Genomic DNA, 19,921 nt, shown 5'->3' with positions numbered 1-19,921 from the left:
GCACTGAATATAAGATCATAAATATAGGGCAAACTGACAGAAATACAAGGACAAACTGAAAATAACAGTTATTCTAGGAAGTTTTAACCTATCCTAGAAATGGTCATGCACACACACAGACACATATGAACACACATACATACACATGTGAACACACACATACTTACATATGACATTGAACCCGGTAAGTAGGGACCTCACATCATTTGCTGATGCCTTCATGGCACTTAAGGAAGTTTTTCATATGCAAGGGTCAAAGAAAATTCCCATAAATTGCTAAACCTAGATACTATTAAAGCTGTGTTGTATAGAGATAGTGTAAATAATTGAATAGTATAGTGAAAAGTTATCTAATCACTTGGAAAAGCACAGATTAATTTTTTAAATCTTAAAGATGAAATCACAAAACTGAATGAGTGGAATATATAAGCAAATTATACTGAATGCAAAAATGTGGTATTTAGAAGAAAATTTATTGTAGCACAAGAAGACTTTAAAATTAAAATAAATATATTTAAATGCATAAGATAAAATACACAAGTGGACTAATATTGACACTTTATGATATTTTAGATATTTTTATTATAAATAAACAACTTCAGATAAGGTTGATTGTTTCCCCAGTTTCCTCCAAGATCCATCACTGTCTATCACAAATTTGATGTACTAAATATACTTATTTTTATACTCTTAATAATTATTTACAGGATAAAAAAAAAACCATAGTATAATTTTGCTTTTAATTATGCATATGGTAGGTAACAAAATTCAACTTGTTTTTATGCTTAACATTATGTCTTTAGGATCAACACACATTGATAAATGCATATAGAGAGCATATTCACTCATTTTATCTGTTTTACAATATACCATTTATTTAATCCATTTTTCTACTCTTAGTCTTATAGGTAGTTTTTAATTTTTTTGATTAGAGACAACAGAGAAAATGATGATTGTACTGATTTCTTTATTTGTGAGAGAATTTCACTATAACTAATAGTAGATTTACACTTAAGATTTGGCATTAATTAGGTATATGTTAAGTTTAAAAAGTGAGTCACATCCTGTAATTACAATATGGTGGGTACACCTTCTTCCACTTCGCTAGATATTGTGAAATTCTTTAAAATAGTTGCAATATTTATACTATAATGTTTAGTTCCCATTTCATCAAATCCTTAGTGTTTTTAATACATTTTTATTTTTGCCAGTTTGATAGGTACACAGCTATTTCCTTGTCTTAATTTGCATTTCCCTGTTTATTATTATTATTATTATTTTATTATTATAATATAATATTATAAATAATATAATATATAAATATATAGTAAATATATAATAACTATATATTATATATTTATATATTTATGTATTTATAATAACATATATACAATATATTTTATATTATATATTTTATAATATATCTATATTATATTTATTTTATATATTTATATGTTATATTAAATCATATTATATTATAGGTATTATATTATAAATTATAATGTAAATATTATTATATTTTATTGTTATTATTATTATTATCTCATGCATTTGGTTCTTCACATTACTTCATATATATTCATCATTTTAAATCATGTGCTTTGCTTCCTTGCTCAGCCATGTCTGACTGTTTGATACCCCATGGACTGTAGCCTGCCAGGCTCCTCTGTCCATGGGGATTCTCCAGGCAAGAATACTGGAGTGGGTTGCCATGCCCTCCACCAGGGGATCTTCCCAACCCAGGGACTGAACCCAGGTCTCCTGCACTGCAGGCAGATTCTTTACCATCTGAGTCATCAGGGAAGCCCCCTTAAGTCATATAATTACTCATATTCTCATGAGGTCATTAGTTACTATGGACTCTCCTTTTTTGTTGTTGTGCAGATTGAAAACATTTTCTTCTACTTGGCCATTTCTTTTTCACTTTGTATATTTTATTAAATATAAATCTCCATTTTAGTATAATAAATATGTTTACTACAAAAATAAAAAGCCTGAAAATACTCTACTAAGTGTTCAATTAGAGAAACTATTTTTTAACCTAAAAGGAAACTATAAGAATGATAATAAGAACAAAATCAGATGTGAGTTAATCAGAAATTACAGGCTTCCCTGGTGGCTCAGTGATAAAGAATCCACCTGCAAATGCAGGAGACATGGGTTCAATACCTGGGTCAGGAAGATCCCCTGGAGAAGGAAATGGCAACTGACTCTATTATTTTTTCCTAGAGAATCCACAGACAGAGGAGCCTGGCAGGCAACAGTCTATGGGGTCGCAAAGGGTTGAGACAACTTAATGACTAAACAATGATAAAGCTTATGCAGAAGACAAGAGCTGCCACTTTGAGACACTAGTGAAATTGACAAATTTCTTGCCTTAGCAATGAATAAGAGGGCAAACACAAATGATGTTAGAAGCAAAGTTAAGATAATCATAAAAATAGAATTAACTGATAATGAAAGGAAAGCATATGCAATCTTTTACTAATGTTTTTTAAAACTATGAATTAAAGGGATAGATTTTTTTAAAATTATAAAGGATAACTTCAACTTAGAAGAGTGAGAAGATTCAAACTGATGAATAACCATAGGGGATATAAAGAAAACAAACAAAAATAGCTATCCATCTCCAAAGGCACCTGACACCACCGCTTGTATGCTGATCTATCCCAGTCTTCAAGGGGCAGTTAATTATGTTATTTATGCTTCTCTCATGCCCAAAATTTATTCTACGACTTTAACCTGAAAAATTAATTCTACAGTTCAAATCTAAGAGGAAATGCAGTTGACCGTTGAAAATGTGGTGAGTTAGAGGCACCCACCCCGGACATAGTCAAAAATCCATCTGATGCTTTCTCTGACTTAAAAACAAAGGAATCAAAAAACCTAAGGGGAAGAAGCTGAAGCAGTTGAGTTAAGACTCAAATCTTTGTTGTTTTGATTCTACATATTTTGATCTCTAATCAAACACAAACTTTTCCCTATACTTAGTAATTTAAAATATGTAAAATAAAAACTCAAGTACTGTGTTTATTGAAAAAAATTCACATATAAAAAGAGGACCTGTGAAGTTTAAATCTTTGTTGTTCAAGGGTCAACTGTGCTCCAGAATTGCCAAGTATATTTGGAAAAAGTAATGAATTTTGACTTGGGTAGCACTGTTGCTGCTGCTGCTGCTGTTAAGTCGCTTCAGTCGTGTCCGACTCTTTGCGACCCCTAGACGACAGCCCACCAGGCTCCCCATCCCTAGGATTCTCCAGGCAAGAACACTGGAGTGGGCTGCCATTTCCTTCTCCAGTGCATGAAAGTGAAAAGTGAAAGTGAAGTCACCATGGCCTTCTCCGTGAGTGGCACTAGTATTAAAGAAACCCCTGCCAATGCAGGAGACATCAGAGATGTGGATTCCATCCCCGGGGTGGGAAGATCCCCTGGAGTAGGAAATGGCAACCCACTCCAGTATCCTTGCCTGGGAATCCCTTGAACAGGGGAGCCTGGCAGGCTATAGTCCATAGGGTCTCAGAGTTGGACACAATAGAAATGACTTAGCACACATGTATGCAATGAATTCTGACTTGCCCCAACACATATCAGAGTATAAGAAATAGTTTATAATAACTTAAGCAGTTTAGTATTTTTCTTGGACAAATATATTAATTTGGAAGAATATGCTAATTATTCAGTTCAGTTGTGAAAATATTGTTAGACAAATATGTTAATTTGGAAGGATATGCTAATTATTCAGTCCAGTTGTGAAAATAGTATAAGATTTGAAAAGCTATTGGGATAATTTGTGGAAAACATGTTAGCATTTACTTCACATCAAGTTAAATCATCTGTAAAAATTAAAAATCTAATTAAAGACCAAATATTATAAATAATTTTAAAATGAAAGAATTTTAACACAGGAAATATAACAAATAGAAAAAGATAAATAGATATGACCTAAGTTTTATATGAGGAAAACATGTAATTGATAGACACAGGGACAATATTCCCACACATATAAGATTCCAAAAATCTCACATCACTAACAGAGAGCATCCATAAGCCAATAAAAAAAGCCAAACAAGCAGAATATTAGAGGTAAATTTGAGAAAAAGTGTACAAATGCCCAGAAAACACAGGCCCTGTCACACTTGAAATATGAGTAATAAAAATTAAAATAATAGCTAATATTCTTCATCTAAAAATTGGTGTACATTTTAAAAATTATAATATTTAGTGCTATCAAGGGTGTGGACAATGGAGTATACCCATTCTTTTGGTGGGTGAGTAATTGATAAAAATGATGGATGATTTTAAATGTGCATACACCTCAGTCCACTTATTCCACTTTCACATATAGTAGAGAAATACAATGGAATAGGAAAGGTTAGAGATCACCTCAAGAAATTGAAGATATCAGGGAATATTTCATGCAAGGATGGGCACAATAAAAGGCAGAAATAGTAAGAACCTAACAGAAGCAGAAGATATTCAGAAGTGGCAAGAATACACAGGAGAAATATGCACAAAAGATCTTCACAACCCAGATAATCATGATGGTGTGATCACTCACCTAGAGCCAGACATCCTGGAATGCGAAGTCAAGTTGGCTTTAGGAAGCATCACGACGAACAAAGCTAGTGGAGGTTGTGGAATTCCAGTTGAGCTATTTCAAATCCTAAAAGATGATGCTTTGAAAGTGCTGCACTCAATATGCCGGCAAATTTGGAAAACTCAGCAGTGGCCACAGGACTGGAAAAAGACAGTTTTCATTCCAATCCCAAAGAAAGGCAATGCCAAAGAATTCTCAAACTATCTACAATTATGCTTATTTCACATGCTAGCAAAATTATGCCAAAATCCTTCAAGCCAGACTTCAGCAGTATGTGAAGCAAGAATTTCCCAGATTATAAACTGGCTTTAGAGAAGGCAGAGGAACCAGAAATCAAATTTTAAAAATCTGTTGGATCATAAATAAAGCAAGGGAATACCAGAAAAACATCTACTTCTGCTTCATTGATTACACTAAAGCCTTTGACTGTGTGGATCACAGCAAACCATGGAAAATTCTTAAAGAGATGGGAATATCCGATCACTTTACCTGCCTCCTGAGAAACCTGTATGCAGATCAAGAAGCAACAGTTAGAACTGAACATAGAACAACAGACTGGTTCCAAGTTGGGAAAGGAGTACAAGGCTATATATTGTCACCTTGTTTATTTAACTTAAATGCAGAGTACATCATGTGACACGCCAGGCTGGATGAATCACAAACTGGAATTAAGATTGTCAGGAGAAATATCAACAACCTCAGAAATGCAGATTATATCACTCTTATGGCAGAAACTGAAAGGAACTAAAGAGCCTCTTGATGAAAGTGAAAGAGGAGAGTAAAAAAGTTGGCTTAAAACTCAACATTCAGAAAACTAAGATCATGGCATCCAGTCCTATCACGTCATGGCAAACATAAGTGGAAAAAGTGGAAGCTGTGACAGGTTTTATTTTCCTTTGCTCCAAAACTACTATGAACTGTAACTGCAGCCATGAAATTAAAAGATGCTTACTCCTTGGAAGGAAAGCTATGACAAACCGAGGCAGTATATTAAAAAGCAGAGACATCACTTTGCCGAAAAAGGTCCATGTAGTCAAAGCTGTGATTTTCCAGTAGTCATGTATGGATGTGAGAGCCGGACCATCAGGAAGGCTGATTGCCAAAGAATTTTTGGTTTTGAATTGTGGTGCTGGAGAAGACTATTGAGAGTCCCCTGGACTGCAAAGAGATCAAACTAATCAATCCCAAAGAAAATCAACCCTGAATATTCATTGGAAGGACTGATGCTGAAGCTCCAGTATTTAGGTCACCTGGTGCAAAGAGCTGACTCACTGGCAAAGAGTCTGATGCTGAGAAAGATTGAAGAGAAAAGGAGAAGGGAGAGGCAGAGGGTGAGATGGTTAGATAGTATTATTGACTCAGTGGACATGAGTTTGAGCAAACTCCAGGAAATAGTGAAGGTTGGGAGAGCCTGGCTTCTCAGTCCATAGGGTAGCAAACAGTTGGACAGGGTTTAACAACTAAACAACAACAACAGATAAATACTATGCCTATAGTAGAGAAATACTATGAAGATGCATGTTCCCAGCAGTATCATTTAATAGCAAAAACCCATGTGGTCCAAATGGTAAAGAATCCACCTGCCACTGCAGAATAAGCAAGGGATGCTGGTTCTATCCCTGAGCTGGGAAGATCCTCTGGAGAAGGAAATGGCAACTCCTTCCAGAATTCTTGCCTGGGAAATTCCATGGACAGAGGAGCCTGGCAGGCTACAGTCCATGGGCCACGGAGAGTCGGAAACGACTGAGCGACTAAAGCACACAGAAACAACCTATCTCTGTGGTTGAGTTCAGGTACTTCCATGGGTGATAGTTAGGAGAGTAAACAGTAACAGTGAAACACTAGTGCTAAATTGATCAGAGAAGACATGGACTCTAAATAATTGGTGCAAGAATACAACTATATACTGACTTGTTTTCAGTCACAGATGCATCATTTTAATGGTTGCTTTCAAATTTAGGGCTGATTTGTGTGAATTACACTTGAAGATATCCATAATATTACTATGCTATTTAAGGGAAATAGAGTAATTTGCAGACTTCTATCTATACACTTCCAGTAACTTCATTTTTTGGTGATAAATAAAAGAAAGAAACAAAAAATCTACTCTTTCATTTCTATGGCAGAGTGTGGTATATATATTTTTCAAAATATTTTGAAATATGTAATAATATAAATTCATAATTCATATTAATATTTTAATTTAAATCTCATCGTATTTTCTTATGTGTCTTAACACTTCCTCTAAGCAGCTGGTCTCTTTTCCTTCCTGCCTCACAGAAGAAATGACCCAGCAGAGAGAAGGGAAAGTACTGAATTTTGACTTTCACAAGTTTAACATTCAGCAAGAAATGAAAATATTTCACAACTCAGGACATGGAGAAGAGATTTGGAAAACACATGATGAAGTCAGATGGTACTACTCAGCTGACTTCCTCCATCAAAAAGGAAAGAGGAGCGTTAGAAGGTAAACAGTAAGATCTTGATCGAGTTAGGTTTATGAGACAGAAACTCAGAATCCTGTTCTTCAGCCATCCTCAAGCAAAGTCAGCTTAAGACCAGGGTAGGGCAATGATAGTCTGCAAATAGACTGGAAGATCGGAGAGGAGTGGGAACAGGGTCCCTCTCCAGAGAAGCGGCTGTGTGGAGTGTCTGGGCAAATAGAGCTGAGTCAATTTCACAGTGTCAGGATACCCAGGATGGTGCAAGAGTTGGGGAAGTTCCCTTACTCCTGAGAGATCATCACAGGGCTTCTTACCAGTCCAAGGAGAGCAGGAACTTAAAACTAGGATCCACCTGATCTTCATAGGCTCTGCAGGGAGGGACCTATATGAATCCACCACCCACCACCATATTAGACAAGAATCATCTCAGTAGTGGAGAAGGCAATGACGCCCCACTCTGGTACTCTTGCCTGGAGAATCCCAGGGACGGGGGAGCCTGGTGGGCTGCTGTCTATGAGGTCGCACAGAGTCGGACACGACTGAAGTGACTTAGCAGCAACATCTCAATAGAAGCCACAGTGGAAAAAAACGATGACAACTAGATACCACCAGTGCTCTTCCCAAAGCTTTGGCATTTCTAAGCCCACAACTGTGGGGCCAACTCTGAGGAAAGAGGTGGGGTGTGATTGAGGGGAAGAAATTATTCAGTAGTCCGGAAGCTCCTACTCTAAGTGGTTGTAGAAAAATATTTACATGTCAGCCATTAGGAATTAGAGATTAGAAAAAGAACATTACCATTTTCATATACTGGAGTTTGTATAGTGAAACCTGTATCTGCCATCACCGTGAATCTCTTTTCTTCAAATGCCAGTCTCTCACTGTAGCAGTATTCCCCTGCCCCCACCAAAATATTTTAGGAAGCAGATGGAGACTTTCACTTTTTACTTTATAAACTTGTTTCATGTTGAACTTCTTACAGCAGTACATACTTCTCCTATAATTAAAAATAATAAAGAAAACAATAATTGACATTCTCCCACCACCATCCAAGTAAAACTGCAGGGTAAAATAAATCTCAAATGACTTGAAGTTTACATGTTTCCAAAATAGGCATCCCTTTAATTATTAGCTGCAGTAATCATTTGTGTTTTCTGCATTTAAGTTTAAATTAACTGGCCAAATAAAATATATGAAGCTTTAAAAAAAAAAAAGAATACTGTGAAATGCTTTTGTTGGACCTGCTTCTTTTCATAGCCGCAATTTTCACAGCAATTGAAGCCACTTTTAACTCTGTTTATGTCTGTTAATGACAGAATACAGTCTTTCAGAATTTTCTCTCTAAGACAGCAGGGCAGAATTAATGGCAGTTTCAGCTCTCTTGAAGATTGATGCAGCATTGCAGTGCTTAGCAAAACCATGTGATCTTTTAATCAATCAATCACTGAAATAAATCTATGCAACTGGTGTCAGGAATGAAAGTCATCCTATACTCACCTTCCCGATTCCCTAAAGTCAAAGGAAATGGAATCCAAATGAGGCTCACTGAGCCACACTGCTGAGCCTCCACTCCCAAAGGGATTTCAGATTTGTTACCATTCAAAAGACTCGTCTTGCCATGAAAAAATGGAGGTTGGCATATTTCTCTATAAATATGAAAGTGATGGAGCATCCCTTATGGTCCTGGCTCATGAATAGGCTAAGTCAGAATATTACTGCATGAATCTCTAATTCCTAATGGCTGACATGTAAACTGAAGATGTATCTTTTCATAGGTTCCTAGAAACATTTTGCAGAAATCTTATGATTCATTCTTCTCACATAAGAGTTAATGAAGTTATTTCTACACAGATTTTTTTTTACTCTTAAATATCTGGAGGAAAGAAGTTCCTCTAAAGATATAATTTATAGCCTCACTCTGCTTCCTTCTAGGAATTTCTTCCCCATAAAATCAACTCTTGACTTAATCCAGTTAATGGAAAAAAATGAGTGAACCAGTGAGTACAGAATGATAAATAATTCAAAAAGTAATTTAACCTTGCCCTGCAGTGCAGTGGGACCATTACATAATGAAGAACAAAGTAATGGTATCTTAGTAATATTTTTAAGAGCTTTTATTATTACACAACATTCAGGTGTGTATTAAAGGAGTGGCCGTATTTAATGCTCACCAAATTCAGGACCAAAATAGCATCTTAAATTATCTTTTTGCCCTCTGTGTCTGAGCACATTGCTTTTCTCTGAACACTTTGTTACTTGCCTTGGATCTCACTGAATATGGAGGTAGAGAGCACAGTGTAAATGTTCAGTTGATATGAGTAGATGTAGCTCTCAGTCTTACAACTCTTCTTTGTCTTTTGATTTATATCGGTCAGCATGCCATAGCATATGGACCCCAGGATGAAAAGCATACCAGGGTCTTCATAGCAGATCAGGGGAATGGGAAAGGAATAGGGAACCAGTGAGCAAAACTGGGAAGCTACCTCAACTGAAATGTTGGTGCCAGATGGAGCATTCAGCAGGTGTCCAAGTCCCTGTGTCCATAGCAATATGGTTAACTTGAGTTGATCCTGACAGTCATAAGTACCCCAGAGCATGTGCTGACACTGTGGAGACATAATAGACGCAGTTTCAAAGGGATATTATGCTCTATGTAAAGAACATCACAATGCTAGATTGTCACCGCAACAGTTTAGGATTACATCCAGAGTTCCAACTTCCTGAGAGAGAAAAATTCTGGCTGAATGTCAGGGCCAGTGAAATTCTGCAGCAGAAGCCAGGACACTGGGAAGAAACCAGCTATGTAGACCAGACAAACAAGTGGTCTCCTGGGAAAGAGCTGTGTTTCTCTGGACTAAAGATTGTCCAGGCATTACTTTGAGCACACCAGATATTACAAGGTCCCATCACCTAGTTCCCTGGAAGCTACTATAATGTTCTCTAATTGGTCCAGAAACTGAGCAGAAATGAGTGTTTGGTGGAATGCCTCTGGGCTGAGAAAGTCAAGAGCATCACTTATTAAAATGTTTCTATTAGCCAGATATTTGATATCCTCTCCCAACCAAACACTGTGTTGAGAGATTCAGGACATGGATAAACCACACGATTCCTTCTAGGAAGCATTTCTCACCCCAGCAGAGCTTAACATCAAATCATCTCATATTTTTAAGTCTTGGTTTGAAGATGATTTATTATCATTTCAAAGCATATGCAACTTTGTGTTTTATAAATGGAAACTGGGTAAGATATATCCTTTGAAAGGCATTCTTTAAGGCTATGTTTAATTAAACTCTAGCAGTTAGAATGATGGTTTTCTTGGCAGAATTTCAAAATAAAGCCCACTCTGAGTACAGGACATGAAATTATATCACAGCAAGGAGCATTTAAGCAAGATCCTAAGATGGTAATGCCAATTACAGTGACTTTGGAATACAGGATGAGAGTGCACGTGAGGCTATAAAATTAGGTCAGGACATTTTCGATAACAGGGTATGTTTAAGCGCAATGTCACCTAGAAACATAGAAAATTCAGGTCTTAGGATTCAATGATCTTTCTCACTTTACCATAAAATGTAAAACATAATGTCATTAAGAAGACATTTAACCAACGTTAAATGTGTAACATTTTCTTCCTTGACATAAATGATAAAAAGCAGATGACATGTGGAGACTATTATAAATTTTGCCAAAACTAGATATTTGCATACTGGGAAACTCATAACTAAGGCTTTTATGCCAGGAATCAGACAAGCAGCTCAGTGACACAATTTCAGCACGATTGTGTTTCAACACGACTGATTCAGGATGATGAGTAGTCTCCTGCTCAGTGAAACTTATTACCTCCTCTCTTTCTAATGTGATGAACAGAATCAATCTGTATTCAGAAAGGTGGCCTTCATGTCTCTACTGTGTCTGTGTCAACTAAGAATGTCAATGTCTCTGTGATCCGGAAAGAGCTCTATCCTAAAACATTACTCTTGTTGGAAAAGTATCTTTTAAAAAATTTTTAGGAGGCATGACAAACTATAGTATTGTGGAAAGGTATTTTGGAATTTGACAGCACACTGACAAAAACCACATAAACATCCTTCAGAGGAGTAACTGTGTTCTATGCAGTGCTGTACAGATTCTGAAACACAGTGTTATAATTATAGGTTTGGATTCTGTGTGTGTTCTCAAGCCTTGAGACATAAAAGTATTAAATTTTCTTCCCTAGAAACAATAAAAGGTTTCTTATATCTGATTATTTAGTGTGGCAGAGACCACATCTTGTGCTGAATTAGAAAGAATGATTTATCCATTAGCACCTTTCACCCATATAGTAAGGAAACAAAATCCTGTTAAATTCATGAGACTCTGTACCTCAGGTGTCCTTTTGTTTTGGATAATAGGTGCCCCCAATTCAGCTTAGTTTATCTTTAGAGGCAGGGAGCTTAATGTAGGAACTAGCCTTTGAACTTGAAGAAAGATGAGAGGTATGTCCGCACCTGCCTCAGTAAAATGATCTCAAAGTCATTTTGAGTGTAACTTCTAGATGAACCAATTAGGAGTGATCCATTTAGAGCTGAAACCAGAAACATATTAATATGTGTGTGTGTGTGTGTGGCCAAGGCATAATGAAAGATGGTTTAGCACAACAGGGGAGTTATGAGAAAATGCAGTCATGTGAGTGAGAAAGGAGGACTCAGCCTTTTTATTTGTACCTTAGGTCTGGTTACTTCTGCTAAAATCCTGTAACACTGGAAGGCTTTCTCAAAATTCCTAAGGCTGCTGCTTGTTCAAACCAGCCAGCAGAGTCACCTGCCAGGTGCCTCCGTCCCCCAAGAAGAGTTGAGAATAATGAAGTCGTGAGGTTGGAAGGTGTCACACAGGTCTAGTTCCAGGAACTCATTCTGGAGTATTCAGACATACAGAAACAAGACATTTTTTCTTCCAAAAGCAGTTCACTTCATATTTGTACAGCTCCAGCTATTAGAGAAATCTTGCTTGTTAAGAGTTGAATTCTCTTTGTCTGTAGCTTCCTCTCCTCCTCACTGTTTCCAGTATTACTACGTGAATTCATACTAAACAAAAGTAATCCTTCTTGTCTGTGGCAGTTTCTCAAATGTTGAAGCCCAGCTATCTTGTTATCCCTGAAGCTTTATTTATTTATTTCTCTTCAGTGGAAAACACTGCTGTCTCTTTTGACCATTTTTAAATCTAACATGATTTCAGAACCATTACCAGCATAATTGCTTTCTTTTAAATACACTGAATCCATTTATAACTTTTAAAAAATATGGCATTAAGACCAGAATCACTCTAAAACTGAAAAAATCTAGAAACATGAAAGTTGACCTCTTGCCTCCCATTGCTTCCATTAATGCAGACTAAGTTCACACTATTCTTTTTTTATATGGCAATGTCAATATTTCATTGTCTAGATATTCTTCTTGAACAAAACTCTATTAATACATTTTCTATATTTATGTTCTGATGGCAAATCACATTTTCCTCATTATATACCTGCACAGTTGTTTTAGGCCCAAGCACAGGACCTTGTGTTTTTCTAGATTAGATTTTATCTTGCTAAAATCAGACTATTACTGAAGTTTCTCAGAATCTTTTGGTACCTAGATTTAGTCAATCAATATATTTTCCTTCTACTCATCAGTTTCCTCATAAATGAAGACAAACTGCTGATTGTGAAGAGTGTGTGATCCAACACAAGGGGAGTGCTTAGCATGGAGACAAATACTTAGTAAGTGCTCAATAAATTGTATTACCATCATTTTGTAAGCAAGCCTTGTCTAAAAAGAGTCTTTTAACCTTAAAGTACATTTGTTGACATCATATAAATAAACCCCAACATTTTAGAATAAAGTATTTCAGTCAAAACTATATTGTCACCAGATCTTGAGTAAAAAATTACTGGAGCAACATGAAATAAGTGAATCCTAGAGGCCTTTGTGGATAAGGCAATGGCACCCCACTCCAGTACTCTTGCCTGGGAAATCCCATAGATGGAGGAGCCTGGTAGGCTACAGTCCATGGGGTTGCGAAGAGTTGGACACGACTGAGCAACTTTACTTTCACTTTTCACTTTCATGCATTGGAGAAGGAAATGGCAGCCCACTCCAGTATTCTTGCCTGGAGAATCCCAGGGATGGGAGCCTGGTGTCTCCGGGGTCACACAGAGTTGGACACAACTGATGTGACTTAGCAGCAGCAGCAGCAGCAGAGGCCTTTGTAATTACAGAATTAAAAGAAAAAAAAAATTAAATCTCTATGCATTTCCAAGTCAGAAGTCTGCCTAATTGGACGAGTTGAGACTCATTTTGAATTGCCTCCTAGAGTCATCTGCTACTAGCAAACTCTAAATCTACCAAAATGATAAACTGCTTTGCATTTCCTCTATGTGAACTCATTACTCAAAGCTGCAGGGGTGAGTGGTTAACGACAAATCACCATGTGTGTGAGAAAGTTGAAATTTTCCTTACTGTCAATTTATTACCAAAAGAATTAGCAGGATGACATACTGAAAATGCTCTTGGCTTGTGACACTTCCAGATCTGGTTCACATCAGAGCACAAGATCATTTTAACTATGTGACTTCAGGAAAGGTATTAACCCTCAGTCCCCCATTTCTCACTTATGGGAGTGGGGAAACAGTACCTTGTAGAATTGCAAAGACTTTGAAGTAACATGTGCAAAGTTGCAACTATGATTAATACTAGAGGTTATTATCAATCATTCATATGAATGGATGATGATGACAGTAATCAAGAATTTATTTGATGCCTTCTTAGTTTCCATGAGCAGAATTTGAAGCCATGCTAATAATACAATCCAATGGAAAACCATAGTAAGAGAATATAGAAAATAGTGATATATTGTATTGTGTTCCCTGATAGCTCAGTTGGTAAAGAATCCGCCTGCAATGCAGGAGACCCTATTTGATTCCTGGGTTGGGAAGATCTGCTGGAGAAGGGATAGGCTACCCTCTCCAGTATTCTTGGGCTTCCCATGTGGCTCAGCTGGTAAAGAATCTGCCTGCAGTGCAGGAGACCTGGGTTCACTCCCTGGGTTGGGAAGATCCCCTGGAGAAGGGAAAGGCTACCTGCTCCAGTATTCTGGCCCCGAGAACTCCTTGGACTATATAGTCCATCGGGTCAGACGTGACTGAGCAACTTTCACTTTCTTTAATGGCACTGGTATCAGTGTGAAAGTAAGATTCTCTTAGAATGACTTTTCTTAAATGAAAACATAGGATAGAAGAAAATCAGATGAGCTTATAGAATGACCTAATATTCTGGTATGTAATTTTATTAAAACATGAGACTACTTTGGGTTGGCCAAAAAGTTTATTCAGGGTTTTATGTAAGATCTTATATAAAAGCCCAAAAGATGTTTTGGCCAACCCAATAAAATCTTCTGACTTCACTCAACCTTTCTTAAGTGACTGCTACATGCCAGGTAACCCACACTCTAAGAAGAAAATGTCCCTTGGTGGTCATAAAACCTTTCTCATAGCACCCTTCCAAAGTCTAAAAGCACTCTTTAGGGATCCATAGAATCGTAAATTGAAAATATTTTTATCTCAAAAATCACTGAATCATGGAACACTGTTAGCATTTTCTTTCTTTCAACACATAGAACATTAAACGTGAATTGAAACTCAGTACCAATAGCAAAGGTTCATTCTTTGAATAGCTTTTCTTTATCTTAATAGTCAGTGAAGTCTTTGTTTACTTTGTAGAATGGAAATATGATATTGGGAAATTAGAATACATTTAACAAATGCAAAGGATTCAACATAATTTTATTCAATCTCATACAAAAGGTGAATATGGAATTACTGCAATTTTTAAGTAGATGTTTGTCCAAAAGCTAAAAGAATATTTCAACAAATCCTCCTTTAAAATAGAAAAATGTCTGTTCAAGTCCTCTGCCCATTTTTTAATTGAGTTTTTTGTTTTTTTCACATTGAGTTGCATGTTTTTTGTGTGTATTTTGGATATTAACCCCTTTTCAGATATCATTTTCAAATAACTTCTCCCATTCAGTAAGCTGTCTTTTCATTTTGTTGATAGTTTCCTCAAGACATTTTATCAAAGAAGATAAATATATGGCTAATAGTCACATGAAAAGATGTTCAACATCAGCAATCATCAGAAAAATACAAAGCCACAAAGAAATACTGCCTCACACCTATCAGAACTGCTATCATAAAAAGAGAACAAATAACAAATGTTGACAAAAATGTGGTCAAAAGAAAGCCCTTGTGCACTGTTGGTGGGATTGTAAATTGGTGCAGCCACTATGGAAAAAAGTATGGTGGTTCTTCAGAAAATTTAAAAAGAACTACCCATATAATCCAGAAATTTCACTCTAGGTCTTTATAAGAAGAAATAAAAACACTAGTTTGAAAAGACATATGCACTCCAATGTTCACTGCGGCATTATTTACAACAGCCAAGATATGGAAGCAACCTAGGTGTCAGAAGATGTGATATATATATATATATACACATACACATACACACACACACACACACAATACATACACACTTTGGAATGGAATATTCCACACACACAATGGAATCTTATTGAACCATAAGAAACAGAATCTTGCATTTGTGATAACATGATAGATCTAGAGAGTATTATGCTAAGTGAAATAAGTCAGAGAAAGACAAATACCATATAATCACACTTCCATGTGGAATATAAAAAACAAATCAAAATGAAAACAGACTCATGGATATTGAGAATAGTGGGTTGTTATCAGAGTGGAATATGGGTTGGGCCAAATAGGTGAAGGGGATTCAGAGGTTCAAACCTCCAGTTATAAAATAGATAAGCAATTGGGATGTAACATGCATCTAAAGGAATATGGTTAATGATATGGTAGTGACTTTGGGCACAGATGGTTACTAGACTCATCATGTGACCATTTCATAATGTATGCAAATGTCAAATCACTATGTGACACAAATGAAATAAGCATAATATTATACATCAACTATCATTTAAAGAAACATTTATTATTTATTGAGGAAATATACAAACTTAGATATTTAATTTTTTAAGAGAAACTCAAATAGACCTAGATCCAGATCTCTCTTCAAATAAACCAGGATAGTATATTATTTCCTATGTCCTAGTAAGAACAAGATTTTGTGAATCACTGTGATCCTCTGGAGGAGGAAATGGCAACCCACTGCAATACTCTTGCCTGAAAAATCCCATGGACAGAGGAACCTGCAGGGCTACAGTCCATGGGGTCTGAGTTGGACATGACTGAGTGCCTGAGCGCACTCACACACACGTGTAATGTATTGTGCTAAATTGGTACAAAAAGACTAGACACCAAAAACCAACTCAGGAAATTAGAAATAAAAAATGGTTTAGAAAAACTACCACTGAGCAAAAACTGAGTAATCAAGCTATTGTATATATAACAATCAATCAAAGATTAACCTCAAAGTGAATCATATTTGCAGCATAGTGACTTATGTTATTAATTATTGAAATTTGGGCTTTTATTTTTAAAGTTACCATTTCCTGAAAAAAAAGTCAAAAGGTAGGAAGGCCATCATGCCAAGGAAAAGGGGATACATTGCCAAAAACAGGGAGTGGTCTTATATTTGAACAAATGTGCCTTTGAGGCCATTATGTATGCTGCAAATGCAGAGACCCTCTACTGTGAACATTGTGTTGCCCTGTGTTCAGATTCAGGCCTTCACAGTTGGAAGCCTCAAGATAAGATGAGCTTACCTGTTGTGATGAGCCGTATGAGAAAACACTCCTAAACACCAGTCTGTATGGTTGATAGATTTCCTTTCAGAGCCGCACCATCATCTTCTCTTTCCACAAGTGAATAAGAATGAAAAGGCCCACTTCTAAAGTCTCATGAAGGGAGAAGATACTTACAAAGATACTTACAAAGCAGCTAGTTACAGTTAGCAAGGTAGTTTCTCCAAGTTAGAAGTGTGGATCAGGCAAAGCAGCTCAAACTGTGCCCTCCCCCCGACCCAAATGAACACTGACGGTTCAATGTCTATACAGACAAGAAAGTTAAGCCAACTCTCTGGGTTAGGATGAATTTAGATGAGGGATAGTTTAGGTATAGAATAAGTATGGATTCAAAGAATGGTGATAAAAACATCACATATTCCTATAGGGTGTCCCCAATTCCAAGGAACTTGGATCACAGGAGAAGCTCCAGGAAAGTGAGTTTGTTAGATCAATATGAAAGTGAAAGTGAAACTCGCTCAGTTGTGTCCAACTCTTTGCAACTCCATGGGCTATACAGTCCGTGTAATTCTCCAGGCCAGAATACTGGAGTGGTAGCTGTTCCCTTCTCCAGGGGATCTTCCCAACCCAGGGATCAAACCCAGGTCTCCCACATTACAGGCAGATTCTTTACCAGCTGAGCCACAAGGGAAGCCAATATCAATGTGGGAAATGCTAAATATTTTGTTTATCCCATGGAGAGTCATGAAGTCTAGAAGAGTGATCCTATAGCAAATGAATCTTCTTAATTTTGTCTAGTACTTTATTATATTAAAGCTTTTTTAACATAAAATTTACCATCTCACCTTGAAGACATTTTTATGCCTTGCCAGGTCCAGGAAGGACAAATGATTTTATTCTCATAAACAGAGATGTCAAACGATTGGTAGAAATTCATATCACCAGGTACAAGGTGGTGGCAATGCCTGGCCCCAAAATCCAGGCTGTTGTCCAGGCTCTTGGAATTACATCATTTCAGACACAGAGACTCTTTTTAAAAAAAACACTTTTTATTTTATATTGGGGTATAGCCGATTAACAATGTTGTGATAGTTCCAGGTGAATAGCGGAGGGGCTCAGCCATACATATCCATGTATCCATTCTCACTCAAACTCTCCTCCCATCCAGGCTGCTACACATTGAGCAGAGTTCCATATGCTATACAGACACAGAGACTTTTGAAAGAAATTATAAAAGGCTTCTGAGCCTTGCTGAAAGATAGTTGATAGAGTTAATAGAGTAAATACTTCTAAAAAGAATGTAAGAGTCAGGAGATGCAGATCCCATTACTGACTTCACCACTGGCTAACTGTAGAACCCTGGGGAAAAGACTTACCTTCTCCAGTCTTTGGTTTCCTTGAACAAAATGACACTCGTTTTAGGCGGTCCAGCAGCATCCCTACTGCTTCTTCTAATAATAGAGTCTCTTTCTCTTGTAAGGACTCCTGGCCTTGTGGTTTGACTCCATGAGGACGCTGAACTGACTCTACTTCCCCTTTCTTTTCCTCTATCACCACACAGGTGATATTCACTGAGCACACCCTTCTTCTGGCACGCGCCTCAGGCACAGAGTTTTGTTCCCGGATGGATACATGACCCAAACAGACCAGAGTTTACCCAGGAAAAGACAATTTCTTTCTGCTGTGGTTGTTAGGCTGGTATCTATGGTAAGATGTGAGTGTGAGCCTAAGAGAATCACTTTTTCTTCTTTTTTCTGACATGTTTGGAAACAGCTTTACTGAAAGATGGAGAGAATGGAAGAATCTGATAATATCATATATCAGCTTTTCAGACAGCTGAAGCAACCTGTATCCTTGGATGTAGGAGTCACACAGGTCAGTAAATTTAGTTTGTTTTTAATTAGTTTGAATGGCGTTCATGTTTGTTGTCAGCCAAAGAGTCTTAATTAATCCAGCTCATTCTCGCTTGATCATTTCATGAATTTAGAGGATATTTAAGTTGCTTAAAACAAGGAGAAAACATTTTATTAGAAAGTTCATCTGTGGAAGTTGGGGAGGGAAATTCACACTTGATCCTTTTGTTTATCACTCATTGAACATTCCTGGTAGGGGCAGGGAATAAAACACTCATTCATGACCTGAATTTGTAGAAAAATACAAGTATTTTTCTCCAGAAATTCATTTGGAGTGTTTTCTTCAGTCCTTCCACATTCATGCTCATCTCAAGCTTCAGTATATAATGTACAGTGAACCCTGTGTGTGCTGCCTAAAGACAGGGAAAAGTCAAACTGAGTAGGTCACGTCCTCTGAATCAATATAGAGAAGAATGGAGGGTACTTCATCTGTAAGAGGAAAAGTTACAAGTGTGCGTGATTCATACAGCTGGGTCTCCAAGGACATATGAGCAGAAATCAAGCAGAAGACAGGATGGAAACATATGAGAAGGCCCCTTTAAATTCCATGATGCTTTGTACTCAACTTTCAAGATCTAAGTTAGTACCTAGTGCAAAGTCAAGCCATAATGGATACTAAATAATACATATTTATTGACGATAAAGATAAGAAGATCTGGCAAGGCCTCTTTGACCTCTGGGTATAAGAAAATTGAGCTGGCTAACAGGATGCTTGCAATTAGTCCAAGACTTCGCAGAGAGAAATGGAGAAGGAATTAGCACTCTTCCACATTCTTGTCGCATTGCTGAGCTCAATAGTCTTTGATCCTTTTATTAAGTCCTCTAAATGTAAAACTTTCTAATCACTGTTTTGAGAATTCACAATCTTCTTGTCAATTTCTAGAGACTTGATAGGTTCTTTTCGTTTTCATTGATCTTCTTCAAATATAGGGTCTCGTCTCATTTCTCTTAGCTTAGCTTTTAAAGATTTTCAAGCTTTCACAATATATAATCTTTGACTTTTCTGTCTCTTGAAGATTTAGCCTCTTTTTCTTTCCATTTCTTAGATGAAGATTGAACTATACATCTCAAGATATAGATGTAAGACTCCAGGCACCTCCTATAAATCTTATTTACTGGATATTTTGGATGTATTTCTTTGCAACTTTTCCTGTGCATTGGTTTATAAATAGTGTTAAACAAAGAAGTGGGGAATATGTGCTACTTCAGTTTAGTCTGTAGTGAAATGGATG

This window comes from Odocoileus virginianus, chromosome 13, assembly GCF_023699985.2.
Source record: "Odocoileus virginianus isolate 20LAN1187 ecotype Illinois chromosome 13, Ovbor_1.2, whole genome shotgun sequence".
Classification (NCBI taxonomy): domain Eukaryota; kingdom Metazoa; phylum Chordata; class Mammalia; order Artiodactyla; family Cervidae; genus Odocoileus; species Odocoileus virginianus.
This window is presented reverse-complemented; position numbering follows the sequence as displayed.